Source organism: Rhinolophus sinicus, linkage group LG05 (assembly GCF_036562045.2).
Source record: "Rhinolophus sinicus isolate RSC01 linkage group LG05, ASM3656204v1, whole genome shotgun sequence".
NCBI lineage: Eukaryota > Metazoa > Chordata > Mammalia > Chiroptera > Rhinolophidae > Rhinolophus > Rhinolophus sinicus.
In genome coordinates, this window is record NC_133755.1 from 56,207,973 (window position 1) to 56,226,186 (window position 18,214).

The following is an 18,214-nucleotide window of genomic DNA, read 5'->3' on the forward strand; positions in this document are numbered from 1 at the left end:
AATTGTCACCCCAATAAATTTAATAAAAAAAAAAAGAAAAAAAATTAAAACAAAATCTATTAAAATTCCAATCTGTTATGATCTATTATAATTATCATAATTCCATTCTGCAATCACATTTATAAATTAAAAATCTATTATGATCTATGATAACTGTCTGTGTGTGGCACACACAAAGACAGGACATACTAATGCAAGCAATGAAGACTTCTATGGAGACCAACTATTGAGATTGGTACGAAGTTATTTGAAAGCCAAATGAACATCAATACAGGTAATATTTTGTGGTTTAGTTGTCCACTTGTTTAGGAACAAAATAGTTATTAGGTCTTTACAATGAAAGAGAAGCTTTTTGTCCTTAGGTTGTAGATCAGTTTTTATACGCATATTATTTTTTTAAGAAACATTGTAACTCTTAGGAAAACTGCTATTTTAATGAACTATGTGAATATAGCATCTAAAGATTCAAGGAAAAGGCGGACTAAAGCCAAGAGCTATAATTAACTGCATACTTATTTGCTAAAATAAATGTGCAATTCTCACTTCTATCCCTGAATGGAGTCACTGGGACTACTATCATTAGATTGCCATTACAGTCTTATCATTGCAGAAATAATAAGAAACAAGCTCTGGAATATGCTTTTCTTTTCAATTAGGTGCAATTTGGCGATAAAATCAGAAGCAGAAGTTATTTTTAGCTGTACCTAATAATTCTTACATAGTGATAGCTATGTACATTTGTAAATAAACTTGATATCTTATCATTTTGAATAGTGGCTTAAAGTACATATAATAATTTGCATATGATTAGCATACGTTATCAGAGCATGTGTCTTAATTTGATTGCAAATCCAATTATGATACAGTAGAAATGGGTCCACTGTTTCTGGTTTTTAAATTTACTTATTTTTCTGTAATTGTGAACACCGAATATTTTGAGTATTTCTTACAGCCTAACACTGATTCTTCCACAGAGTACTGCTTTTGCATGGTTCACAGGCGTCTTTCCGTTGTGTTTCTTGTTTCTGATTCTATAAGGTTTTGTCGTACATCTTATGTGACTATCACCTAAGTATTGTAAAGTGCTAAAACCACATTACCACATAGGCTTTTCTGCTGTGTGACGGACTCTCTTAGGTGATTCAGAGGCAAACCTCAGGTACTCTTTATATAGCTGACATCTCCAATGGGTCAAGAGTATTCTAGGACTATGTAAAATGGGCTCTAAGATAGAGCTAAACATTTATACACATATATTTTTTAGCTATACTCGAAATATCCTAAAATAAACTTACCATGATTCTGGCTCACTTGCTCTTCCTCTATCCCTAATTGTTTCAGGTTTCAAAAAAAAAAAAAAAAAAGAGAGAGCGGAGGGGACGATCATCTTTTCCCAAAGGTGCTCAGAGGCAGCTGAGATGAGAATTAAAGATTGGATTTGGCACCTGCAAAATTTATTGGTGAACTTGAATTTTTGCTCAATAAATTCTAGGAGCACAACTTAATCTTAACACAGCAGCCACTTGCTCCTCTACCTCACTGCCAAAGCAGATAGTTCAATTCTCATCCTCTGGAGTTCCCAGACAGAAATAACACGAGTTTACCACCTCCTCCACATTCAGTAAACATGTTTGCATGTCACTAAATTTTCCACTTGAAGTACCCTCACTGGGCTATTGTGGGAGGCTGGAACCCATTCCATATACATATATATATATACTTTCCTCTTGGGGACAGTGGAATTCATAGTACAATAGCAACTTTCTACAAAAACTTTATCTTCAAACATCTTATCTGCACAACAGCCTGACCCTCTTATGTACTTACTGTTGCTAATGAACTCTAAAGTCATATAACACATTAAAAAACACAACAAAACAGGATCAACCAAAACACGTTTGAATATGATCTAACATCCTTCTTTTCATATGTGATATCTATTATATCTTCATGACATGGCTAAACTTTGAATCTAGTTTACCCTAGTTCCTTCCAGTTTCATTCTTACCGTAACAATTACTAATATCAACACCCTATGAGAATTCTAAATCTGTCATGAAGAATGAAGCTCCGTGATAGTTTATCAGGCCCAAATGGGGCCAAATAAGAATACTGTATAAAAAAGGTACAAAAGCGAATCCAAAAACAGTGATGGGTTGGTGTCAGAATTAAGAAGGTGAGAATTAAAAGTTATAGCTCTCAGAGATTTCATACATTTTTACATCTGAGATCTGAGATATTGGCTCTCTTCTGAATAGTGGGTTCACAGAAATAATGTTATTTCTTGCTCAAATTCTAACTGCTTCCCATCCTCTGTATCAATTTTAACATTTTTTTAAAAAATCTGGTTTTAGAGCAATTTGGAAAATATTTCCTTTCTTTTTTCTACTAACATTCAGGATTTCGATTTTTTATTTTAATACTTGTACCTAATTTTCCATATATTCTACTTATTTATTTTAAACTTTTCATATCAAGGAAAATATTTTACATATGTGACTTACAGTTTTTTATTAATTTTATTTCTAGAGATACATCATTTATTTTAAATTAATTTCAGTTATCTTATTTATCTTATTTTTTAACAATTACCCTTCACTTTTATTGTATATTTAACTTTACTTAACTTCCATTTTAGATATTAAAATTTAGGATGATATAGATAATATCCTTACCCTTTAGAAACTGCTTTCTAATTATTACATTTTTAACTTTCTCACTACTTATATTTAACATTCCATTAAAATTATTTTTCTTATGTAAAAATGTCTCTAATGTTTTTTCTCTTTTTTGATTTTTCTTAAGTCCTTGTGCAGATAAGCCCTGAAAGTGTCCACTATGTATAATGCCAAGAAAAAAATCTAGACCCTTCATTTTCTGGTACACGTGTTAAAAGGTATTCAGAAAAAGGAACTCTTGTAGACTAATAAATATTCAGTCACTATGTAAATTACCTGAAAGCAATGGTATTATCTACCCTTTATCTAGACTTATTTAAAAAAAAAAAACAAACTGATTTATGAAGTTTAGTGAAAACTTCATGGAATGGGAGAATCTTAGTACAAAAATTTAAATTGAGTTATGAAGATTGAGAAATGTCCTTTTCAACAAATAGTCCTGTAAATCTACAGTTGCAAATTTTAAAATTTGAATCTTGTTCTAAACATATTAAATAGTTCCTTGACATTTTTATCTCACTTTTGCTCAATTCAGTTTGGTCAGGAGAGGGTGTGGCTCAATAATATCCATTTAGAAACATTTTTGATAGATAAGAGGTTTTGAATAGATTATACTTCTTGTTGAAATACAGCCAACAGAAAACATAATCAAAAACTGGGATAAAACCATCAAATCCCATTCATTTTGTTTGGGTATGTTGATAATTCTCATTTTTGCTGTTCTTGAAGATTTGTCTCTGGTTTTAACATGTCTGTGTCCGTGCTTTTATCAATGGATGATCTCTTAACAGCGCCCTCAACTCCACTGCTGTCTACTACTTCATTACACTGTTCTGAGCTCTGATAGCAAGTAATCCAACCATGGATGAACTCAACTATCCCATTTCTTCATGCTCGCATCCAGAGACAGTGTTGTAATGAATACTTATGTTATTTTAAATCGGATTTTTGTGATGATCAGTCTCATGTGGACATAGAATAACCCCATGGTGTGGCAGATGAAACGAAAAGAGATTTATTACATTCACAAGTTCTGGAAGAAGGAGGCATGGCACATCACACAGGGAGTTACACGTGAGGAGCACCAGGGAGTAGGCTCAACCAAGCAGGTAGGTCGCTGAGAGAGAGTGAGGACTCATGGGTATACAAGAAAAAGGAATAAGGGATTTTTATTGACGCATTTGAATGTCATTAAGTCACAGTCAGGGGAAGGCAGGAAGAGAAACTTGTAGCAGGGACTAGCCTTACAAATTGGCACATCTGGTTGCCTGAGCAGGTTGTTCAAAGCCTGTGTGTGGGAATGTTAGGAAACTAAGCATTAGGAAATTATAAAGTTTCAAAAATTTACAATACAAAGACGCAAATTTCTACAGCAATCCATGAGACCAATGAATTAGTTCAGCTTCAAATACATGATCAACATTCTTAATTCTGGCAATCCAGTGAGTTCTCTGGCCACCCTACACTAACTCTGCACAATGATAATTTTATCCTTTTGAATCAGGTCTTCCACTTGATCTACCTTTATATTCTTATTTCTTATTAACATAAAAGAACCATCTACTTTCTATGTAAGTAATCATTTCACTATCATTTAAGATATGGGCAATGTAATCTCTTATTAATTATTCCTAGTTCTCAACATGGCCAGTCACACTGGTTTTAAAACAATTCTTACTTAAACAAAACAACTTCATTCCACTGATTATCTCCAGCCAGTTACATATTTGTCTCTCTTAGCCACACTTCATAAAAAGACCCTATCAATATTACAACTTTATTTCCTAATTTTCACTGAATTTTTAGCCCATTTTAATCCCTGGTTCACCAGTTTCTCGAATGAGATTTCTCTAAAGTCACCTATCACGAGGACTAGTCTTTAGTAACGAGTTACTATTATATCCATAGAGTTGTTAACATAACAAAGCACTGTTGCCTTGGCACACCTCCCCATCCATTCTTCTCTCCCTCATGCTCTTCAGTACCACCTTCACCTTATGTACCCTTTTGCCAAGCTCTCAAAGAATGTTCAACTAAAAGGTTGTTTGTCATAATAGGGGTCCTCAGATCCCTGTGTTAACTTTACAACCATAATCTGGTCAATCATAGTCCATCTTATACAATTCTTAATTATTTGGAGTATCTTTTCGGCCAATAACCTTCATTTTATAAAAGCAAAAACAAAACAAAACAAAACAGAAAAACAGAAATTCAATCCACACATTTTTTTTATTTTTTTTATTTAGAGTGACTTAGTTCTAATGGCTTCTCTTTTGGAAAATATATTTATCCTTCAATATCACGACTCAGTATGTTCCTGATTTTCCACTTTATATTTTTAGCTCTTCTTTTTTTACTTTGAGGATAAAACTTTGGAAAAAAAAAATCACTATACACAAGATTAGGCTACTTTTTAATAAGCTATTTTCTGGCTTCCTAGGCAAACACACACACACACACACACACACACACAAAACTTATTAGCAATGAGTATAGATCATCTAAAGAGATTTTTTAATTAAAACAATGTTCCCTGTGGAAAACAAAAGAATTAGCAAGATAATAATTAAGGTTTTTAGTCTCCAGGAATTTAAAATGTGAATGGACAGACAAAGGAGATCATTTAGGGATGAAATTTTCTGATAGATGTCAGGGACATGAAAAGGGGCAGGGAGAGGGATCTGTGTGGGAAGAACCTGAAATCATATTTTTTTTCCCAAATGCCAGTTTCATACTTAATGTGGAAACAATTAGAAAAGAGATGCAATTAGGAAATTTGTTTAGGAGAAGTTTTATATTTGCGGTCTTAAGAATTGTAAGAGAATAAATAATATTATATCCATTTGAGGATGATACATTTTTATCACTATTCCTTTGGGTTGCTCATATATAGACATGGAAAAAAAATCACTAATATAGCAGAAGTTAATGTCAACACCCAAAACTCAATAACTAGTATATGCATAAACAATAAAAAGTTAAAAGACATAATAGAAGAGAAGAGCTTATTTATCATGACCACAAAAATAAAATTTTAGGAAAAAATTCAAGAAACTTGGGTGGACTAAATACAAATATTATAACATAGAGCATCGAAAACTAAAAGAAAATATTGTTGGTAGATAAATAAACAATCAAGTAGAACAGAATAGAAAGCCCAAAGTTCACTAAAGAAATATGGAAATTTAACATATCATAAAGTTTGTATTCCAAATCACTGAAAACAAAATAAGCTTATTAATAACTCATATCAGGACAATTAGAATAAAATTGCATCATTTGTTAAAAACACACCAATAAAACTTAATGGATAAAATGTCTAAATGTAAAAATGAAAAATACACACACACACTATACACACACACACACACACACACACACATATAACATTTTGTGTTCACCCCTCAGAGTCAGATGTATTACAGAATTATACACTTGAAACCTATGTAACTCTACTAACCATTGTCATCCCAATAAACTTTGATTTAAAAAAATGAACAATATAAACATATCAGAAAAAAATGACAGAATTCCTTTAAAATCTGTGTATGAATAAAAACTTGCAAAATTCAGTTGTATAATAAAATTAACAAACCTGATGTATAAAGTTTTCCAATCATTCCATTGGAAAAAAAAACACACACAAAAAAAACCAGTAATGTCAGAAAAAATAAATGAAAAGACTAACTGGGTAAAAATATTTACAACATATACCACAGGAACAAAGGATCCAATATGGTTAACATATATTTTAAAAATCTTAAAAATATTGAGGGAAGAAAGGCCCCAAATCTCAATGTGATAATAAATAAGATATTTGAAATTAATTTGAACAATGAGCCAAAAAGATATAAAATAGTTCTAATACATGTGAAAATATATTTGAATTCAGTTATAAGCAAAATGCAAATTAAAACTGTACTTAGTCATAGCGTCTTACATATCAGTTTGGCCGAATTCAAAGACATGACAACATGTGCTGTTCTGCTTGCTAAAATGTAGGGAAATGAAGTGTCATGTTATTATTGGTGCTTGGACTATGAAATGGTACAATGCCTCTGAAAGGCAGTATCTACCAAACCTAGATATGTATTTACCACATGACGTATAAATCATACTTCCTAAAATGTATATGATAGTTTTAAAATATGAATTAAGTGGAAAAAAAGACAGATGCTACTGAGCAAGTTTAATGTACCTTTTGTGTGCATATCAAAAATAACAGGAAAGAGAAATATATGAATATACCTGATTAGTTTTAAGAGAAATAATTGTTTATGTACAAAGAACGGGAGTGAAAAGGATGATAGGGAGAGAGGAAAGTGAGATTTTCAGATAGACAGATAGATAGATAGACAGACAGACAGACAGACAGATACAGAGATAGATAGAGGTATATAGACATATAATATTATATAAATTACTTCAGTGAGTATAAGTGGCAAATAACTCTTTATAAGTTTAAGGTGCACAGCATGTTGATCTGATATATATTGCAAAATGATTACCATTAAAGCAGTAGCTAATATCTCCATCACCTTACATTATTACCATTTTTTGTGATAAGGACATTTAATATCTACTCTCTTAGCAATTTTCAAGTATATACACATACTACAGTATTGTTATCTATAATTACCTATAACTATAATCATATTTTATCCTAAAACTGGTATTTGTAGAATATCACCAAGAACTCCCAATGTCACCCACTCTCCAACCACTAGCAAACACCACTTTACTCTTGTTTTAATGAATTTGTTTTTCTCAGATTACACACATAAGTGATATCACACAGGATTTGTCTTCCTCTGTCTGTTGTTATGCTAATAAACATAAAGCCCTCAGTTCCTATTTAGTTCCTTTGTCCAGTTTTAATTGGATTTTTCTTTCTCCTGAGTTGTACAAGGGTGATCAAACAATATGTTGAATGTTTAAAAAAACTTTTTTACAGTAAAAGACACAGTGCCATTAATCCCCCCCTAAAATACTCCGCCTTCATTTCGAACACACTTATTCCATTGTTCTTGCTACTTTCGGAAGCAGTTCTGGAAGTCATCTTTTGTGAGTGTCTTGAGTTGCGCTGTCATGTCTGTCTCAATGTCCTGAATCAATTCAAAACTTTTACCTTTCATGGTCATTTTGACTTTGGGAAAGATCCAGAAAATACACTATGCCAGATCTGGTGGATGAGGAAACATGGTAATGTTTTTATTTGACAGAAACTGCCATACGAGAAGCGATTTGTGACACAGAGCATTTTCATGATAGAGGATGAAAGCTTTAGCATATTTCACGTTAATGCATTGTTCGTGATCCATGATTTATGGAACTTTTTAAAACACGTCTTCTCTCAACCATAGCTCACACCTGACTGACCACACTGAACAAGTTGAAACTTGTCACACATTGTGACTAACTTTCCATGCATTGCTTCCCGTATTGAAAATCCCTGTATTTCCGTTGGATGGCATTTGGCAGCAACACACACTGTATTTTGTGATCATAATAGAAAGGCTCCATGTCACATATTGCTTCTGGTATACTGCAATTTCTGTCAAATAAAAACATTACGGTGTGTCCTCATCTACCTTATTCACCGGATCTGGAACAGAGCGACTCCTGGCTTTTCCCCAAAGACAAAATGACCATGAAAGATAAATGTTTTGAATTGATTCAGGACATCAAGGCAGCCACAACAGAGCAACTCAAGACATGAAAGAGGACTTAGAGGACAGCTTCAGAAAGTGGCAAGAGTGATGGGATAAGTGTGTTTGAAGCAAGGGGGAGGGAATTGAGGATAATTAATGGCAATGTGTCCTTTACTCTAATTTATTTTTAAAAATTTAAACATTCACCATATTGTTTGATCACATCTCATAAACTAAAGACAAAAGACTGCATAGGACTTTAAACTTTACTAAGTAGCTTTACTGTTAGTAGTGGTACTGGTCTAGTAATTTGCTTATCCTTGGGTATATGATACGGCATAATGAACAAACAAAACAAAACAAAAAAAGCAACAACATTTTGAGAATCAAGGTTCTCACTATCTAAGTTAAATACAGTGGAGAAGAAGACAGTTTATTGGACAAGAATTGGAAGCATCAATATCAATTTGTGATTTTCCTGCTATATAGTCCCACGTATCCACTGAAACAGTTTAGAACCAATGACAATGTAGCAGTAATAAACAAAGCCAGTGCCCAGTTGTTGATCTCTATATTCCATTCCACATCATTAAGGCATTTTTTTAAAATACATCCTTCATTAAATTTCATCCCCTGTTAATATGCTGAGTACAGGTCTAGAAAAAGTCAAATACAATCTGTACTCAGAAAAATTTTAAAAAAAGTTTTCAAAGAATAATTGGCATGAAATTTGTGTATAAAAGGAAATAATAATGATGATGGGTTATAGCATATGAGTAAAAAAATTACCCATAAGCTCCACATTGATAATCTAAACAAGCATAGAAAGGAAGGAAGGAAGGAAGGAAGGAAGGAAGGAAGGAAGGAAGGAAGGAAGGAAGGAAGGAAGGAAATAAGGAATTTTAAGAGAATAATAGCTAATAAAGGTAAAAGAGATGATAGAATTAGGTAACTTCACTTGATCAGTAGGTGACTTGGATGTATTAGCTTTCTATCACTTAATATCACCAGTAATAGGACACACTGATAGAATAATCTGTTGTGATGAACACACATCACAGTTGTTGTATTGCTGCTAAAACATTTTAATTTGGATCCAGTCAGGAGGCAACTATCAGAAAACCAAATGTGTACATATTTAAAAATAAGTAGTCTATATTGGTTGCCAACAACAAAAATAGTTCAAGTCAGAAAAAAAGAAACAAACAAACAAAAAACGAACAAAAAAACCACTCCTCTAATTAAATTTAGCTTTAAGAATATAATACTCTAATTTAGTGTATGATCTTCAATTGGATATTGGGGTAAAAGAAAAAAAGTAAACTTTGTTATAGGGAGAATTGAAAGATTGCACTGTATCAATGTTATAATATTGAGAGTGATGCAGGTATTGTATTCATGTAGGAGGATGTTTTTGTTTTTTTCTTAAGAAACACATGTTGAAGTGTTTAATTGTAAAGCATAGTGATTTCTTTAATTTGCTCTCAAAGGTATTAGCAAAAAATAATGTCTATGTATGTATATAAGTATGTATGTATGTATAAAAAGTGAATGGAAGCAAATATGTTGAATTTAAATAATCGATGGATCTATTTCAAGAGAATATGGGTGTTATTTGGCTTTATTGCAAATGTAATGCCTGTACACGAATTTTGATGGAGTTGTTATGAACTTAAAGTGATCCAGGCCAATTCAGATATGCGTCCCCTGTGATGGGAATCATTGTGCAGCCCACATATGCCTATCAAGGTCTGACATGTCATTCAATGTTTTCCCACCTCAAAAGAGATAGAGGAATGAAAATGTGGCTAGGGACTTTAACTGGTGCAAGAAGGCTCAATTATATCACATCTGTTCACACTACTGCAGAAGTCCAATGGGGCCTAGCCTAGGAATCAGGAACTGAGGAGGGCATGAAGGGCTCATCATGTTTTATAATCTAAATACTGTGTCCATATAAATAGACCTCTGATTTAAAGCCTATGTAGCAAGAGAGTAAAATTTTGTTAGCTCTATGTTAGTTGGGAAGAAGGAAAATTAAAAACAGAAAACATGTTGGAAGCTCTTATCTTTTTTCACCTGTACTCAGATATCGAAAAATATTTAGAAGCAGGTTATAACACAATAAACTATAGTAGATAATACTGCCCTTGTTTTTATATCAGACTCCTCTAAAAGTATAAGTATAAGTAATAACAGTCAGCTATTTAAATCTGAAATCTATAATTGGGAATCTGAAAGGCAAGAAAGAAGAAAGGAGTAAAGAAAGAGAGGAAGAAACTAAATTACTCCTGCTTAAAGAAGTTAATAACTGGAAAGACAAGCGTTTAGGAATGTAAAATAATGAGAACATTCTGGTGTTGACAAATATAATTTAAAAAAAATGTATGTCCTTACATTTTTATTAAAGAATATATTGAAGCAATTGGAAATAAACAAAGTGTCTGGAAGAGAGTAATAAAAACTAAAACTAAATTCAATTATGAGGAGCAGATAATATAACTGATAAATCTGAGAAATGTCTTTTTTATTACACCATAAAATAAAAATTAAATCCAAAAATAGCAAAATTATACAGGGTTTTTAAAATGAAAAAAACAACCCCAAAAAACATTAAATAATATAAGAATAAGATAAGCAGATATAATCTTAGTTACAGAGGTGATTAAGCAAAATAAAATTATGTAAATTCAATGTAATCTCATATTTAAAAGTTCATAAAATTGATGGTTATTAGTGTAATTTTTTAAAAAATTACACTGTATTATAATTTATCAACAATTATCAAAAGGGAAATCCTAATTAAACAAACATTGTAGTCAAATAGCAAACTGTTTCACAAAATTACAATAAAATGTTTTCAGAGTAAATATTTTTGCAATTGCTTATAATCAAAATCTATAAGCAAACTATGCCAAATGAAAAATACAGAAAGAAATCGAAAGATATTCCATGGTCGTGATTTGAAAGAATCAACATAGTTAAAATGGCCATATTACCCAAAGCAATACACAGATTTAATGCAATCCCCATCAAAATCCCAATGACATTTTAAAAAAAGAAATAGAACAAATAATCATCAGATCTGTATAGAATCACACACACACAAAAAACCCCTGAATTACCAAAGCAATACTGAATAAAAAGAACAAGACCAGAAATATCATACACCCTGACTTCAATTTATACTACAAAGTGACAATAATCAAAACAGCATGGTATTCTATAGATTCCACATATAAGTGAGATCATATGGTATTTGTCTTTCTCCATACGACTTGTTTCACTTAGCATAACGTTCTCTAGGTCCATCCATATCGTTGCAAATAGTAAGATTTCATTCATCTTTATGGCCGAGTAATACTCCATTGTATAAATGTACCACAGTTTCTTAATCCAGTCATCTACCGATGGGCATTTTGGTTGTTTCCATGTCTTGGCTATTGTGAATAAGGTAGGAATGAGGGAGAAGGTGAGGGGATTAGAAAGCACAAAGTGGTTACCACAAACTTACCATAGGTATACGAAAGACAGTTTGGGGAATATAATCAATAACATTGTAAGGATTCTGTGGCGTATCTGATGGACAGTTGTCTTATTAGGGACACCACCTCAGGGATGATGTAGATGACTGATCATTGCACTGTACACCTGAAGCTGAAGCTGAATAATAATGAATGTCAATTATAATTTAATGTGTATATATATATGTACATAATATACATATTATATATATAGTATACATAATTACTATATATATGTATATATTATATATTATATATATAGTCACAGTATGTGGAACACATCATAGGGAATAGAGTCAATGGAATTGTAACAGTTATACAATCTCAGAGGGTTAGTAGATTGGGGAGAAGGTTTATCACTTTGAGGGGTGTAAATGTCTAACTATTACATTGTTTTGTACACCTGAAACTAATAAAAAAAAAACAGCATGGTATCGCAGACAGATAGACACAGAGACCAATGGAATAGAACACAGAAAACATAAATAAATCCACATATATATGGGCAAATGATTTTCAACAAAGGAGCCAAAAACATACCAAGGAAAAAAGAAAGCCTCTTCAATAAATGGTGCTGAGAATATTGGAAAGCCACATGCAAAAGAGTGAAACTAGACTGCTATCTGTCACTATATACCAAAATTAACTCAAAGTGGAACAAAGACCTAAATATAAGACCTGAAACAATAAATTGCATAAAGGAAAGCATGTACACTAAACTTATGAAACTTGGGTTCAGAGAGGATTTTATGAATTTGACCTCAAAGTAAAGGGAAATAAAAACAAAAATAAATGAATGGGTCTATGTCAACCTTAAAAAGCTTCTCAAAAGCAATAGGCACCATAACAATACAAACATGCAACCAACAAGATGGGAGAAGATATTTGCAAACACCTCTGATAAGGGGCTAATATCTAAAATATAAGGAGAGTTCATACAACTCAACAACAACAACAACAAAACAATGATCCAATTTCAAAATGGGCAGAGGAGCAGAACAGACCCTCCTCCCAAGAAGACATACAAAGGGCCAACAGATATATGAAAAAATGCTCAACTTTACTAGCTATTAGGGAAATACAAATCAAAACCACAGTGAGATACCACCTCATACCTGTTAGAATGGCTATTATCAATAAGACAAGTAATAACAAGTGTTGGAGACGTTGTAGGGAAAAAGAAACTCTCATACACTGCTGGTGGGAACATAAACTGGTACAGCTACTATGGAAAACAGTATGGAGGTTCCTCAAAGAATTAAGAATAGAATTACTATATGACTCTACAATTCCTCTTCTGGGTATCTACCCCCCCAAAAAAATCTGAAACCTTTATCCATAAAGCTATATGTAACCCTATGTTCATTGTAACATTATTCATTGTAGCCAAGACATGGAAACAACCAAAGTGTCCTTTGATAGATGATTAGATAAAGAAGATGTGGTACATATTCTGAATGGAATATTACTCAGCCATAAGAAAAGATAAAATACTGATAATTGCAACAACCTGGATGGATATTGAGTTTATCAAGGTAAGCAAAATAAGTCAGAAAAAGTCAAGGCCATATGTCTTCACTCATATGTAGGATATAAAGCTGAAAGCAACAAAAAAAACAAGACAAAGAAGCAAAAACTCACAGACACAGACAACAGTTTAGTGGTTAACAGAGGGTAAGGAATGGAGGGTAAGGAATGGAGAGGGTGTAGAAGAGTTTAATGGGGATCAAATATATGGTGATGGAAGGAGAACTGACTCTCAGTGTTGGACACACAAAACAATATATAGATGATGTATTATAGAAAAGTACATTTAAAACCTGTGTAATTTTACTAACCAATGTTACCCCAATAAATTTAATAAAAAATTTTTAAAAATAAAATAAAATTTCCTAGAGCCTAGTAACAATAATTTGGGGGGAGGGGTACCAATTCACTTAAAGTCAGCCTAAACCCACACTTAACAAAATAATAAAACTAAAGAAATAATGAAACTTTCCTTACTTAAGACGAAGCAGATAACTGTAATTTTTAATCATGAAAAAGTGGTGGAAATTATTGAAAAAAATAATTCCCTATATAATCTCTTGAAAGTCTGTAAACATACTGCTTCGTAATAGATAAATAACATTTTAAATATGCATTTATAATATTTATAAAGGATTTGAGAATATAGAAATATAAATAAAAGTCACAACAATTAAAAAAAACACACTTAATCTATAGCTAATACCTTACACAATGCTTGTGGCAATCTCTTCTCGTTTTCTACATGTGATCCAATTCCCTTTAATAGATAGAGTCCTCCTGTGAACCTGAGAAACAGGTATGTGTTCCTGATGAGGGTATCACTTACACAACGAAAAAGGCAAAATATCAAATATCAATTTTTACTAAATATTTCCCTTTTCTTACTGGGATTTCAAAGGTGACATCTAGAATTGTGGGAATCATCTTGTAGCTATGACAACAAAAGTCTCAAAGAAGAATGGCAGAGCAGAAATGTGGAAAAAAGTTGTGCTTTTGATGACTTCATTAAGCAGCTTCAGGAGCTTGCACTCCCATTTCTAGAATCTCTCTGGTCCAGTTTTGATTAAAACATGGAATATATTAATATAACATTTATGCGTGATTTAATGTTAATAATAGTGACCATTTAATGGTGAAAATAAAGCAAAATAAATAAGAGGAATCACCACTGTCACCCCAATAAATTTAATTAAAAATTATATAAAACATAAGAGGAATAGTGGAAAATAGAAGCCTACATTATCACTTATGATATGAGTGTTCACCATGCAAACAAAATTATTAGTTGAAAAATTACTTGCATTGTTCCAGATATATAAAAAAATAAAAAATATACATCTTATCATATATGACTTCTTGGAAAAAATTAGCATGAATAAAATTTCAAATTCTGTATTATAAAAATCTACTAAATTACGAACACAGTAAGAATGAGGAAACAGAAACATAAAGAGTAAAAAAAAAATTTAAAAAAGCTAAACTGTATCAAAACACTATAATCACTGAAAGTACAAAGTAGAGCCAGTAAAAAGCCATAGAGACTAATGAATTTGTGGTAGGCGTATCTGATCAACATTTAGTAAATATCACAACTATACTGTAGATTCCTTTTGACAAGAGAACAAAGGTCTATGTGTGTATGAAAAATTCTCAGGGAGCAACAACATCTTCTTAGAGTGATCAAATTTTAGGTGCCCAGTGGAAATGCTTAACAAGTGTGTAGATAGTTTAAGCCTCTTATCTCTGGTGTATGGAGGACCAATGATTTCTTGTAAGATGATGTAATTATTTCTAGTTATCGTTATTGAATCTATTTATGAGCGTAATGTTTTAAATTTAATTATGACTACTTGTAAGTGTTGAAAATGAAATGGCAGCAGTAGCTAAATGATCAAGAAATACAAATCATGAAAGAATTACCATAGGCTTAGGAAAATGGTCTGCTGCTTGAAATACTTACCAACTTTGGAAGACAATTAAATATTACACTGGAACTAGATTAAATATATCTAAAGTCATGGACTTTAGTGCAGTCATTAAAAGTGTCTGATATGGGAGCCAATAATGGCAGATGGAAGAGTGATAGTTATGTAATATGAGAGAAGTAGTACTAAACTAAACTAGACAAAAGTAATGGTATAATTGAAATGGTGTAAATAGATGTTATTTAAAATGAATAAAATATAGGATATAGAATATATTTATATACTCTTCATATGTATAAAGAATTTATCAATGTTGACATATATGGGTGTTACATCCTTTTTCTTAAATAAAACTCAACTACAAAATTCAAACATCTGTATAAGTACTGATGCTAGATTGGGGATAAGGCAGAGAATTCTGGGAGAAAAATGTCAAAGTTTCTAAAAACATGCTCTTCTTCAACAATCACTGTTTCCAAGCAGAAGTACTCATACCATCTATAAAGCTTTTTTTGCTCCTGTATTTTCTATTTCCGTTAATGGTACCATGATCATCCCATGCAGATATATGGCCATTCTCTGAATCACACACTCCCAAACTATAAGTCACGGTATTCTGTCAAAACTTTCCCTTTAACATCTCTTGAATTTATCTTGTTATTTCCATTTCTACTGCCTTTTCCTTAGCTCAAATCACCATATCTCATTTCAAGTACTACAATTGCCAAGCAAAACTTCTCTCTAGTATGGCTTGCCTTTAACCTTTCTTTTCTCTGCTGATATTGTTAACATTCCAAGATGTAAAATTGCTCATGTCACTTCCCAGCTGGATTGATAGGGTAGTTTACATTTTTTAAATATAATTGTTTACATTTCTACTATATGCCAGCTGCAACTTCAGTTGATATCTTAACTAACAATATATTAAATAGTCATGGATAAAAATATCCAATACCTCAAAGGTGATTGATAGAAGATGTAGTGTTCCCTGTAGCTAAGGGAGGATGCATTTAAAACAAAAAAATAAGGTAATCAACTAAACAGTTGACAGCTAACATTTTTTGCTAAATAAGAAACACCAAAATTCATTTTCAAACCTATTTACTATAATATACATATTGTCTTCTCCAAATGTTCAAAGGAGAAAAAAAAATGACACTGCAATTAAAGTGAAAATTTCTGGGAGATTCAGCAATTCTGTAAATGATTTATTTATTAGCTACACTCCATCAATCTGAGTAATGTATATAGTTTATTTTCAACTCTATTATGTAGTTTTTCTCTTCAGTTTTATAACCACTAGTAATGTAGAATCTAAGTTGAGGCCAGGACAAAGAAAATTTATAATATCTTCACAGTCCTTCTCTATTCATTTGCTTTATCTATCTCTACTTCTTGAGATGAAAAAATATAACATTTTGGGGTATTACATATCAGACTGATAGTCCCATATCTAAAAAACAGGAAAGTAGAGTGTTATTAAAAGTAAGAAACTCAATGAGTGTGTCAGAGCATGTTAAATATCAAAGGGGATACAAACTCAGGTTTCAAATTACAGTCACAACCTAAGGCTATACCACCTTTTTAAAAAGTAAGCATACATATTTCAAAATAATTGAGATTCATGTTCTCACATTTTCAATAAATCTTTATATTTGGATTTAGTACAATGGTATTGCTTTATTATCACAAATACTATTACTTCAGAAGACTTCTACAGACAGCAATAGTTACAGAATATGTTTGCACTTTGTGGTAGATTATATGAATTGAATAAACTCTGATGAAATGTATGGGTATATTAGAATATTGATTTCTAAAACAATGGACTTTAACATGTGGATGAAAGGATAATGTATTTGACCAAATGTCCATTAAAGTTTGTAAATGTCTATGGACAATTTTTTGGATGTAAGAGACTGGACATAAACCGGTAAAGTTAAAGAAAAATAAAATCTCTGGTCTCCTGTTCCTATAAGATAAAAACACCTTTTGAATAGCGAGTTAATAGAAATCATTCAACAGTTCATTAGTCACAGAAGAAAGAGACAGGTACCAAACATTATACATATAAATAACACTCATTTAGGTATGTTGCTGGCATAAGTGATTTCTTTTTCAGTTGTATGCAAAGTGTTCGTTGGGCTCTGTTTATATACATGCCCATACAACCCCCGGCATATTTATAAAGGTGCATGTACCAGTCCATATGTACTCATGGCAAACAGGAGACTCAAAGGGAAAAATTTACATGGGAAATTACTCCTTCCACTTCTTCACTCTTGTACATATGGGAATATACTAAAAAAACAGTGTCATAATCAGGAAAATATGCCTCTAGCTCTGGGTTTCTCCAGAAAAAAGAAAAAAAAGTTGGTATTACAATGAGAAATCCTTTCATACACATAAATTAATTTGATTGCATAAAACAATAACAACCACAAAAAGTAAATGAAACTGTTTTCTATGTATCTGCTAACACATTAATTTTAATTTTGTTGAATCCTTTAAAGTCTATTCCATTTATTTCAGTTTCCATTGAAATATATTCTTATATGTAATTTTTTAAATGTTATAATAAATCAGAAAATTTTTTCTGATAGTTGAATAAGTTTTTGTAGAGTAAAAAATATTTATGCTCTTGTAAATCATATTTTCTCTCTGTATTAAACAGAGAAAATTAAGTCAAATGAAGATTTAAATAAAATGCCCAGAAACACACTATAATTTTTATAAATTATAAATACTTAGCATATGTTTTACTTTCACAAATAAATATGTATATTTTATACGTATATACATATATATTTTTATAAAAATGTAGTATGAATATGGTATGGAAATATGGCCAGTTCAGTCAGTTAGGATTAAAATTTAAAAATTGCAATATGTCCAAAACAAAAATA